This window comes from Colobus angolensis, unplaced genomic scaffold (genome assembly GCF_000951035.1).
Source record: "Colobus angolensis palliatus isolate OR3802 unplaced genomic scaffold, Cang.pa_1.0 Scaffold186, whole genome shotgun sequence".
Lineage (NCBI taxonomy): Eukaryota > Metazoa > Chordata > Mammalia > Primates > Cercopithecidae > Colobus > Colobus angolensis.
Genome location: NW_012114999.1, coordinates 685,172 through 697,383, shown reverse-complemented (window position 1 = coordinate 697,383; position 12,212 = coordinate 685,172). Strand labels below are relative to the sequence as shown.

Genomic DNA, 12,212 nt, shown 5'->3' with positions numbered 1-12,212 from the left:
CCACCAGGTCTTGCCATGTTGCCCAGGCTGGTCTCTAACCCAGGCCTCAAGCTATCCTCCCACCTGTCTCCCAAAGTGCTGGGATTACAGGCATGAGCCTGGCTCACAACATTTATTCTAATGTTTATTTCCATAAAATTTCAAGAACAGTTGAAAAAGTTAGTTCAATGTCTTTAAACATGTTATAATATATAATAGTATACAATAACATTTATAAGAATGTACAATGCTATTATTTAAACAAAAAGCTGAATAAAAGCAGATATAAATCCTTGTCAGCTTAATCCCATAAATAATCAGCTTATTGCATATAGATTGCCTTGTTTCACTATAATCTTTGGATGTAGTTTCCATTAATTGCATATTTTCAGATATTAGTTCTGACCTTTTCTTCCATGCTGGAGAAGCTACTTACTTTTCTTTGGATATTATTTGTTATGTGTTCCAACTAACCAAATATTTGGATTGATGAAGAGTTGTTATATATTTTTCAGAGAATGAGACCCAATAAAAATACACCTAATAAAAAGTATATATGATTATTTTTAAAACAAACAAAACCCACAGAAAATAACAAGTGTTGGTGAGGATGAGGATATGGAGGCACACTGGAACTCTTGTAAAGTGTTAGTGGGAAGGTAAAACGGTGCAGCTGCCATGGAAAATGGCATACAGAGCTCTTAAAAAATTTAAAATAGAATTACCATATGAGAAGCCACATTCAGTGGTGCATGCCTGTAGTCCCAGCTATTCCAGAGGCTGAGGCAGAAGGATCATCTGAGCCCAGAAGTTTGAGGCCAGCCTGAGCAACATGACAAGACCCTATCTCAAATAAAACCAAACCAAACCCAATAACTTTCTTTCATGTTTCCTGAATTTGCTTTTTCAAGATAGGCACCACTGGGGAAATATCCAGAGAGTGCGGCAATCGCAGTTTTACTATTTGATACTTTGAGACACTGTAACGTGATATGATGATTCAGCTTTGCTCTCATCCCAACTATTTTCCAGAGAGCATTAATGTTGGACCACCTTTTGGATTATGCAAGAGTGTCACTGTTGCCTTTGGCACTAACAGAAAAGAGTGAGTCAAGAATATATATTGCAAGGTAGAAATGGTCAAGATGTGGAGTTTCTTGTATGTGATACTTTTCTATTTTGTTTTGTAAGAAAAAACTAGCTATTTCATTGGGAAATTACAGTTTGCATATTTAGAATTTTCATTAATAGTGATTTTAAATGTTACTGTTGTTAGAATGGTGAGTTTGTTAGTTTACAAACGGTTCATCTAACAGCTAACAACTTAGATTTAAATAATTAAGTTTGGCTGGGCGTGGTGATTCACACCTGTAATCCCAGCACTTTGGGAGGCCGAGGGGAGCAGATCACCTGAGGTCTGGAGTTTGAGACTAGCCTGGCCAACACAGTGAAACCCTGTCTGGACTAAAAATACAAAAATTAGCCAGATGGGTGGCGCACACCTGTAGTCCCAGGTACTCGGGAGGCTGAGGTGGGAGAATCTCTAAACCTGGGAGGTGGAGGTTGCCATGAGCTGAGATTGCACCACTGCACTCCAACCCGGGCAACAGAGTGAGACTCCATCTCAAAATAAAATAAAATGATGTAAAATAAGTAAGTTTAATATGAATGGAAAGGGATATCTAGGAGTATATTTCAGAATCTTTTTTTAGCTACTCCAAATATCTATGCACAAAATTCAAGTCAACTGTGCAAGAAAAGTCAAAGAAGTTTCTTTTTGTTTTGTTTAGTTTTTAGAGACAGGTCTCACTATGTTGCCCAGGCTGGAGTGCAGTGGTTATTCACAGGTAGCATCATAGCACTAAATATATAGTCTTCAACTCCTGGGCTAAAGTGGTTCTCCTGCCTCAGCCTCCTGAGTAGCTGGGACTACAAGTGCCCACTGTGCCCAACCAAAGCAGTTTCTTGATATTTCAAGAGTTCTTGTGTACATGTTAATTTTCAGCCGAAAACTCAAGGTTGCTGCGACTATACTCAATTAATGTTCTTTGTTTTATTTGTAGTCAAAGCAAGGACACAACATCAGAGGGACGGCAGAGAATCCTTGTATGTAGATCTTTGGTGGTGAGTACCTGGGAAAAGTCACCTAAGTCAAGATGTCAGCATTAGAAGTATTTTATTTTGAGCCTGAAAAGTGGAATGAGCCATCTATCTAAGTGCTTACATGGGATAATGTGATTAGTAGAAAGGTTTTTTTGTGACTCCCTTACTCTGTTGCCCAGGCTGGAGTGCAGTGGTGCAATAACAGATCACTGCAGCCTCAACCTCCTGGGCTCAGGTGATTCTCCCACCTCAACCTCCTGAGTAGGTGGGACTACCAGTGCATGCTACCACACTCGGCTAATTTTTAAATTTTTTGTAGACAGGATCTCACTGTGTTGCCGAACTCCTGGGCTCAAGTGATCTTCCTGCCTAAGCTTTCCAAAGTGCAGGGGTTATAGGCATAAACCATGGCACCCAGCTGACATTTTGATAGATGTATACATTGTGGAATAATTAAATCAAGCTAATTAATGTATGTGTCACTTCACATACTTACTTTGGGGGTAAGAACATTTGAAATTTACTCTTGGCTGGGCACAGTGGCTCACGCCTGTAATCCCAGCACTTTGGGAGGCCAAGGATCACGAAGTCAGGAATTCGAGACCATCCTGGGTAACATGGTGAAACCCCGTCTCTACTAAAAATACAAAAAATTAGCTGGGCATGGTGGCGGGTGCCTGTAGTCCCAGCTACTTGGGAGGCTAAGGCAGGAGAATGGCGTGAACCCAGGAGGCGGAGCTTGCAGTGATCCGAGATCATGCCACTGCCCTCCAGCCTGAAAAAAAAAAAAAAAAAAAAAAGATCATACTGTTGAATGAAAAGCAAGTTATAGATTATATACTGCTTATGTAACATTTTTATTTATTTATTTTGTTTTTCTCGTCTGTGGGCACTGGAAGATGGAACATTTTTAAATGGACACATACATTCATACTAATAGCATCTTCATGTTCTCTCTTTTTAAATGCACACACACAGACACACACATATGTGGAAGAAAACACACTGGAAGGATACACTCTACATTCCTGAAAGTTGTTACCTCTGAAGAGACTGGGAGGGTAATTGATTTGGACTGGGATTGAGGGGAATGCAAGGGGGCTTCAATTGTATTTGTAATTTTTTTTTCTGTACCTTCTAAGAGTGACTAATGTAATGTTTTCTTTTTTTAATCGAAAACATTTTTTAATAGAGACTGAGTTCTTGCTATATTGCCCAGGCTGGTCTTGAATTCCTGGGCTCAAGCAATCTTCCTGCCTCGGGCTCCCAAAGTCCTAGGATTACAAGCATGAGCCATGATGCCCGGCTGTAATATTTTATTTCTTATAGGAAAGACAAAAAATTTGTCAAAATGTTAACAATGATCAGTTCTGGATGTTGACTCATGGGTGTGTGTTATATTTTTTGCATTTTTCTGTCTTTTGAAGATTTCTTATAAATAAGATTTGTTCTTTCCTGTGAAGATTAACCTTCTACTTTGTGCCTGGATTTGGTAACTTGTGCACATTTCGGCCCACACAGTAGTAATAAATGAGTCTTGGAACAAAACGTAAGCAATCCTCTGCAAGCCTGCAATACACATTCTAAGCCAGCCTAAAAATAACAGAAGAATAAAATTATTATTAGACAGAGGGACCCTCATTTGACCTTTCGGCCATTTGGATTATCCATTCAGTTAATCTTGTCACAATCATGTAATTATGAGGTTGGTTTGAGCTTAATGAACCAATATATACAAGGAAAATATGCTGTCACCAGAACTGTGCCACACAAAGCCCTTGGGACATAATACTTTTCTAGTGTTTGTACATGAGATTTCCCAAAGATAACAAAACCTTTTACCAAATATGCTTTTCAGACCTATTACCCTTTCCAACGAATATTCCACTTCCCCACATCAAGTTGGCATCCCCCAAAATATGTCAATGTTGCACCTCTGCCACATAAATACCCAAGCGCTTCCTGATACCCCCGCAGGCTATACTTGACAGTACAATACCTGCAAAAAGGCAGCGGAGCTGCAGAGTGCTATTGAAATAACCTCCTCTGAAAGAGAGTCTCATAAGCTGAAATGCCAGTTAGTAAAACATATAGGAAAGAGAAAAACAACGAGGCAAGTATGTAAGTGTACTCAGCAGCACTCAGAATTCCAGCTGAGTTGAACTTGGAGGTATTTAAGAAAAGTTGAATGTCTGGAGAACTAGTTAGGGAACCTTAGTCTATCTTTTTTAATTAAAAAAAAAATAAAAAAGATATATACACTTCACTTCCTAAAAAAGAAAAAAAGAAAAGAAAAAGTGAGTAAGAAGGAGGGGATGTGTACATTAATGAGGGCTTCCTTCCTTTCTCTCACTTGGAGAGTAGTCAAAGACCCTTTAAGACTCGTTTCCTTTTCCTTCTCTAGAAGGAGATAGCCAGCATGTTCCAGCAATGATAATAGCAGTATGGACATCATTAAAAAAAACTCCAGCAGTATACTAATATAAGACCAAAATAAGAGCAATATGGTAAAGCATTATACATTATTTCTACTCCTGTGTCTGACTCTTTCTCTTTCAGCTAGCTTTAGTCAGCAGGCTTATTTGCTCCAGCCTAGGGGGTTTGATTTATCTACTCTATGTGAACAGGTCTGACCATGGAAACCCCTTCCTCATGTCAGAACCTTTGGCTTCCAGGTGGAGATTCATTCATGCTGTTTACACCACATACTTGCTCCCTGCCTGGACTAATTGGTCCCAGTTCCCTCAGGTCAGATGTATTCTGATGACTCCCAAGTCCTGAGCTGCATAATACTCAAAGCCTTTGCATCAGTCTCTCGTTGAGCCCTAGAGGTGCATCTCTCTTTACGGTTGTTGCAAAACATCACTAATTGCCTCAATCTCTTAACTGTGGGTACCCATCTCTAGAATGAAACCATCCCTTAATTTAATGTTTATTGAATACCTGTTAGATGCTACCATTCTGCTAGGAGCTATGAATGTAGTGCTGATTAAGATAGCCATGGCCCCTGCCTTCATGGTGCTTATAGTGTACTATGGAGCTTACACAGGGAGCCTGCTTTAAGGTGGGATCAGGTTTCTTCACTAATGAGACCTGTGCATAGCTGGTACTGAATGAGTGTGTGTGTATGTGTTTGTTAGTGGGTGGGAAGCAAGACAGGAAGCAAGGAAACCAGAACTATCAACATTGTTTAGGTTAGAGATGATGGTATTTCGACCAGGGTTGTAGCAGCAATGGAAACAGTGAGAAGTGATCATTTGAGGGTAAACAGGACTGACTGGCAGACTGGTTGTGGGGTTAGAGAGACAGAGATAAATCAATGATGACTCATATGTGTTTGACCAGAGCCACTGGGTGAACAGTAGGGCTATTTACGGAGATGAAGACAGAGAATGGGTGTGCAAGAATCAGGAGTTTTTTTCATTGTTACATTTAATTTTCCAGTTGAAAAATCAGGTGGCGATATTGAGAAGTCACAAATACATGACTTTGAAGTTCAAGGTTAGAGATAAAATTTTGCGAATCATCAATGTGTAATCCATTTAAAGAAATGGGTCTTGTATTAGTCCATTCTGGACTGGCCAGGTGTGGTGGTTCATGCTTTAATCCCAGCACTTTGGGAGACTGGCCATGTGTGGTGGCTCACACTTTAATCCTAGCACTTTGGGAGGTCAAGATGGGAGGATTCACTCAAGGCCAGGAGTTTGAGACTAGCCTGGTCAATGTAGTGAGACTCCATCTCTCTTAAAAAAAAAAAAGAAATATCTGAGACTGGATAATTTATAAGAAAAGAAGTTTAATTGGCTCACGGTTCTGTAGGCTGTATAGGAAGCATAAAGCCGGCATCTACTTCTCAGGGAGGCCTCAGGAAGCTGCCAATCATGGCAGAAGGTAAAGGAGAAGCAGGTGTTTCACATGGTGGAAGCAGGAGCACGAGAGCGAGGGGAGAGATGCTGCACACTTTTAGATGATCAGATCTCGTAAGAACTCACTATCTCGAGGACAATACCAAGGGTATGATACTAAACCATTCATGAGAAATTTGCGCTCATGATCCAATCACCTCCCACTAGGCTCCACTTCCAATACTGGGGATTACAATTGAACACGAGATTTGGATGAGGATGCAGATTCAAGCTAGATCAGTCTGGATAATAACACCTTGAGAGAGAGTGTCTCAGCTGGGCATGGTGGCTCACACCTGTAATCCCAGCACTTTGGGAGGCTAAGGTGAGCGGATCACAAGGTCAGGAGATCGAGACCATCCTGGCTAACACGGTGAAACCCCATCTCTACTTAAAAAACAAAAAATTAGCCAGGTGTGGTGGTATGCGCCTGTAGTCCCAGCTACTGGGGAGGCTGAGGCAGGAGAATCTCTTGAACCCAGGAGGCGGAGGTTGCAGTGAGCCGAGATTGCGCCACTGCACTCCAGCCTGGGTGACAGAACGAGACTCCATCTCAGAAAAAAAAAAAAAAAAAAGAGAGAGAGAGAGAGTCTCAATAGAGAAGAGGACCAAGGACACTGCCTTAGGACAAGCCAACATTTAGATCGCGGGAGCAGAAAGAAAAGCCAGCAGAGGTGACTTACAAGGAACAGCTAGTGCAATGGGAGGGAAACCATTAGTGCATCTTATCCCTGCAGCCAAATGCAATGTCTCAAAGAGGGTGAAGTAATCTCTTGCATAAACTAAGAGCAGTTAGGTAAGATGAAAACTGAGTATCAGTCACTGGTCTTGCCACAAGGTGACCTTGACAAGTGATCTGATTGGATCTGATTGAGGAGGAGCTGCGGGTGAAGGAGCATGGGTGACAAAGGAAGACATCTCTTTTGAGGAGTTTTACTGCAAGGGGAGTAGAGGAATAGGGGTTAGGTAGGTAGATGGGGTCAAGTAAGATTTTTAAAGACAAGAAATATTTTAGTATGTTTGTAAGTTGATGAGAATGATCCAGGAAAGAGAGAAATCTGAGACTGCAATTGCAAGAGGGAATTACTACAGGAGGAAAGTCCTTGAATCATTGAAGGAATGACTCCAGGGCACACATGGAAGAAGCAAGGCCAGTTCATCCAGAGTAACAAGAAAGCAGATCAGAGAAGAGGCATAGATAAATCAGCAGATGTGGTGGGAAGAGAAAGATACTTTCTTCTGAGGGCTCTGATGTTCTCAGTAAAATAAGCAACAAGGTCATCTGCGGAGTTCAAAGAGGGAGAAGACGGTATTGAAGACTTGAGAAGAGAAGAAATAAAATCAACCTCTTGTAGAGCGGCAGAGTGAGCTAATAAGGAAATTTTAGCAGGATTGCTGAGTAGCACTGACGGCCCTTTGAGGATTATGGTCATCAATTTAAAGTGTAGATGGTGAAAAAGTGGTGAGGTCAATGAATTGGAGATCCTAGTGGGTCAAATTACTCTTGGAACCAAGATATTAGAGGCAATGAGTTGGAAAGATCAAGATTGGTAGTGAGAGAGAAATGCTCGTAATGGAGATTGTGGAGGTGGAACAGTTATTACTGATGAATATGATCTGGACATGGTTGTGGTACTAGGAGGTGACAAGGTAGAGGCACTGAGAGGTCAGGGTTTTCCAAAGGTGGAAGATACAAGATATTTTACTGCTGTTTTGCCATAAATTCCAGAGGCAAACTGGAAGGATTTGGAAGGTTGAGGAGGGAAGATCGAATCAAGTTAGGTGATGATCAGTGGCATATGGTGATGAGAATCCAGGTGACTAATATGACTTGGAAGGCTTGGATTTCTATTTTATTTTATTTATTTTTTTGAGACCAAGTCTTGCCCTTTTGCCTAGGTTGGAGCGCAATGGTGTGGTCTCGGCTCACTGCAACCTCTGCCTCCCAGGTTCAAGTGATTCTCCTGCCTCAGCCTTCTGAGTAGCTGGGACTACAGGCGTGTGCCACCACACCCAGCTAATTTTTGTCTTTTTAGTAGAGATGGGATTTCGCCATGTTGGCCAGGCTGGTGTCAAACTCCTGACCTTGTGATCCACCCGCCTCGGCCTCCCAAAGTGCTGGGATTACAGGTGTGAGTCATTGTGCCCCGCTGGAAGGCTTGAATTTCTTACGGAGACTGACGTAAACAGGATTGTGATGGCCTTGTTATCTCATAGGGGGAGGTGAAGAATTCATTCTATTCTAGCTTCCTTCTTAGGACTAGTCTCTCAGGCACTCCTGCTGTAGAGACACAACATCCCTTGAAGGTTGTTCACAATATTCTTTTCATTCTCTGCATCCCCTGAATCCTAAGCACTTCTTACCTTGCTCTGATCCTTTCAAGCCCAGGCACATCTCAATTCCTCTAGCATTTATAGTCTCATTCAATAGATGAGACTATTTAACAAATAATGCCTTCCTGTTCTTTAGATATCTTTTTAATTATAATCCTGTTACCCTCATATGCACTTTTTTTTGGAGACACAGTTTTGCCCTGCACCCAGGCTGGAGTGTAGTTGCAGGATCTCAGCTCACTGCAATCTCTGCCTCCTAGGTTCAAGAAATTCTTCTGCCTCAGCCTCCTGAGTAGCTGGGATTACAGATGCCCGACACCATGCCCAGCTAATTTTTTTTGTATTTTTTTTAGAAATGGGGTTTCACCATGTTGGCCAGGGTGGTCTCGAACTCCTGGGCTCGAGTGATCTGCCTGCCTTGGCCTCCCAAAGTGCTGGGATTACAGGCGTGAGCCACTGTGCCTGGCCCTGGCTATTTTTTTAGAAATGGGGTTTCACCATGTTGGCCAGGCTGGTCTCAAACTCCTGACCTCAAGTGATCCACCTACCTCAGCCTCCCAAAGTGCTGGGATTATAGGCATGAGCGACCATGCCCAGCCCTTATGTGTACTTTCACCTCTTAATATGGCTTAGCACATTTCAGTGAATATTAGTTTTTACAACATGGAAGAAACTAACATCTTCCAGAAAGTAGCACAAATTATATGAGTAAACAGGAAATTTTAAAGAAAGTTTTTTTTTTTTTTTTTTTTTGGAGACAGTCTCGCTCTGCCACCTAGGCCGGAGTGCAGTGGTGTAATCTTGGCTGACTGCAACCTCTGCCTCCTGGGTTCAACCATTCTCCTGCCTCAGCCTCCTGAGTAGCTGGGACTACAGGCATGCCACCATTCCAGCTAATTTTTGTATTTTTAGTAGAGACAGGGCTTCACCATGTTGGCCAGGCTGATTTCGAACTCCTGACTGCAGGTGATCCACCCACTTCAGCCTCCCAAAGTGCTGGGATTACAGGCGTGAGGCACTGCGCCTGGACAAAGGAAGTTTTAATTAAAAATTTTATATCATTTTTCTCAAATGTTAACAATGAATTGCAAACCAAAAATAAAATTTTAAATCCTCCAACTGACTGAACCCTTTTTGAAGAGAAACATTCTTAGAAACCTTTGGGAAAACATTTCCTACTTTGAAAAACATGGACTATAAGCAAATAATGTCTTTTATTATGAGAAAGTCTTTTGGTTCTTAATTATCCTCGTCAGAAAAAAAAAAAAAACAACACACAGGATAAAAGATTGCTTTTTAAGATTATCACTAAAATACAAAATAAAAACATATTTCTGTTTAACCCATTCCTGAATCTTAAAGAATGCATTACAAGTTGGGCTGGGCACAGTGGCTCACACCTGTAATCCCAGCACTTTGAGGCTGAGATGGGTAGATCACTTGAAGTCAGGAGTTCAAGACCAGCCTGGACAACATGGTGAAACCCTGCTCTACAGAAAATACAACAATTAACTGGGCATGGTGGTGTGTGCTGTAATCCCAGCTACTTCAGAGCTGAGGCACAAGAATTGCTTAAACCCGGGAGGTGGAGGTTGCAGTGAGCCAAGATCACACCACTACACTGTAGCCTGGCGACAGAGCAAGACTCTGTCTCAAAAAAAAAAGTTACAAGTTAAGAAACTCTTCCTTCTCCTTAGACAACATGTTAAAAGAAACTCAAGAAATGTTACAGCAGGTAATTTTATGACAAATATGTGGATATGTCCATTTTCAAAATATGTTAGAAAATACATTTTATAAAGCCAAACTTACAACATGGCCTTCCACAGAGTAAGTGCTCAATAAAGGATAATAACAACAGAAAGCCAATAATAACAAAAATAATTTTAAAATTTAGATATTTTTAGAGCTAGACTTTCAGCATTTCTTCTACTTGTTGTAATGAAGTCAATGAGGTTGTTTTCTTTAGTGTGTTAACTGAATATCAAGGGGCACTAGGAAGGAAATGATTGATCAATTGGCTTTAGGAATACAGCATTTTCCTGAAGCTACCTTGGTTAGTATTTGCAAGTATTGTGAACTTTTTGCATGAAATACCACACAGATGCAACTCAAAATGAATAGTAATACACATATATAGTTCTTTCAGCTCTAAACTGGTATTACTTTCAAGTAAACTCTGAAATCACCGGAATAACCATCTCATGGCTCTTAGTAAAAATGATACATGTTCATTACGAAACAGTCAAGCACAGATAAGATGATGATCCAAGGATGAGGTGGTGCCCTCACTCATTTCTGTTCAATGCTCAAGATATAACCCTGAACAGAGAGGGTTCAGGGAGACCCTCAGTTGATTAAGGGACTCACAATGCAACTTCAGTTCAGTTTTAGAAAATAAGAAAGTTATGTTTCTGGCACACTTTAGTTTTGGGCTGAGATTCAAAACATTTACAGACATTAATATATGTCCCGGGTATGCCTTGTCTTTTTTTGTCCCCCTGAGCACAAAATAACGTTACATAATTCATGATTCTTTTTTTCTCTTCTCTAGATCAAAACCCAGTAAACAGAAAACAGATAAACAAAAGAGGTGGGGCTAGTTCTCTGTAGAGTGTTGTGGAGGTGGGGCTGAGGATGGAGTTTTCCTTCTGGAATCCCAGCCTTGCTGCTGGGAGAGCAAGGTCCTGCCACATCCCCTATGGAGCTAAGACCACAGGGATCTCCGGGGTTTTGCTGTCACTTTGAAATGGTATGAGGTTTCCTGCTTCGTCAGAATCCCTGCTGAGGGGGAAATTGAAGGTGTATTGTGGAAACCTCCATTGGAGGCTCCTGCACAGTCTCAGGAAATGGTGAGTTTGCAGGAACTTGTGGTTACTGTGAGAAAATTAGCTTTGGATTTTTATGTCCAAAATCTCTGTGGAATTCCCCAGGTCTGAAGCCAGTGCCTGCTTTGGACTCTGCTCTGCATACAGGTTCATCTGATTGTATTTTTTTCTCATTAATTGAAATTTGCCAGCTGCAATTTTATCAAGGAAAACCAAATTCTAATCTTGTAGATAGATACAGAAAATGTGGCTTTAAATTATGGCCTTAGGTTAGGTTATGATGAAATAAAACACCAACGAGTATGAACTGGGTCTTTATGAGCGAATTTGAAAAATAAAGTAGTAAATCTGTCTATGATAATAGGTTAACAGAGCAGAAAATAAGGGCAGATGCTGTAGTTTGTAGATCAGCATCCTGTCACAACAATTTTGGAACATTTGGTTCATGTTCTGTCACACATTCTTAAGAGTAGTTGTGCAATTGCCTTCAAGCTGTTGGCTGTATTAGACAAACTTTAAATTAGTGAAAGGAATCTATTTTTATGTGGTGGTGGTGGGGTAGTAGTTCTTCTAAACAAACTTTCATTTTTATATTTTGAAAGTTTTAAAGAATCGAGGTTTTTTTTTTTTTTTTTTTTTTTTCCCCTTTGAGACAGATCTCGGTTCTGTTGCCCAGGCTGGAGTACAGTGGCATGATCACGGCTCATTGCAGCTTCGACCTACTGGGCTGAAGTGATCCTCCCACCTCAGCCTCCCAAGTAGCTGGGACTACAGGCACATACTAACACACCTGCCTAATTTTTGTAGAGACTGGGTTTCACCACATTGCCTAGGCTGGTCTCGAACTCCTGGGCTCAAGTGATTCACCTCAGCCTCCTAAGTACTGGGATTACAGGCATGAGCCACTGTACTTGGCCTTGAAGTGAACTTAAAAAAAAAAGAGACCAGGCTTAGTGACTCACACCTTGTAATCCCAGCACTTTGGGAGACTGGCCATGTGTGGTGGCTCACACTTTAATCCTAGCACTTTGGGAGGTCAAGATGGGAGGATTCACTCAAGGCC

At 41.2% G+C, this 12,212-nt stretch overlaps 1 protein-coding gene across 1 annotated transcript in view; it reads left to right on the top strand.

Moving 5' to 3' along the window:
* TGFBR3 (transforming growth factor, beta receptor III) overlaps positions 1-12,212 on the top strand; it is a 243,470-nt gene that overhangs the window by 4,943 nt on the left and 226,315 nt on the right. The window contains exon 2 of the mRNA XM_011939966.1: positions 2,043-2,103. The gene's annotated coding sequence lies outside the window, so the exon portion shown is untranslated. The remainder of the gene's footprint in view (positions 1-2,042; positions 2,104-12,212) is intronic.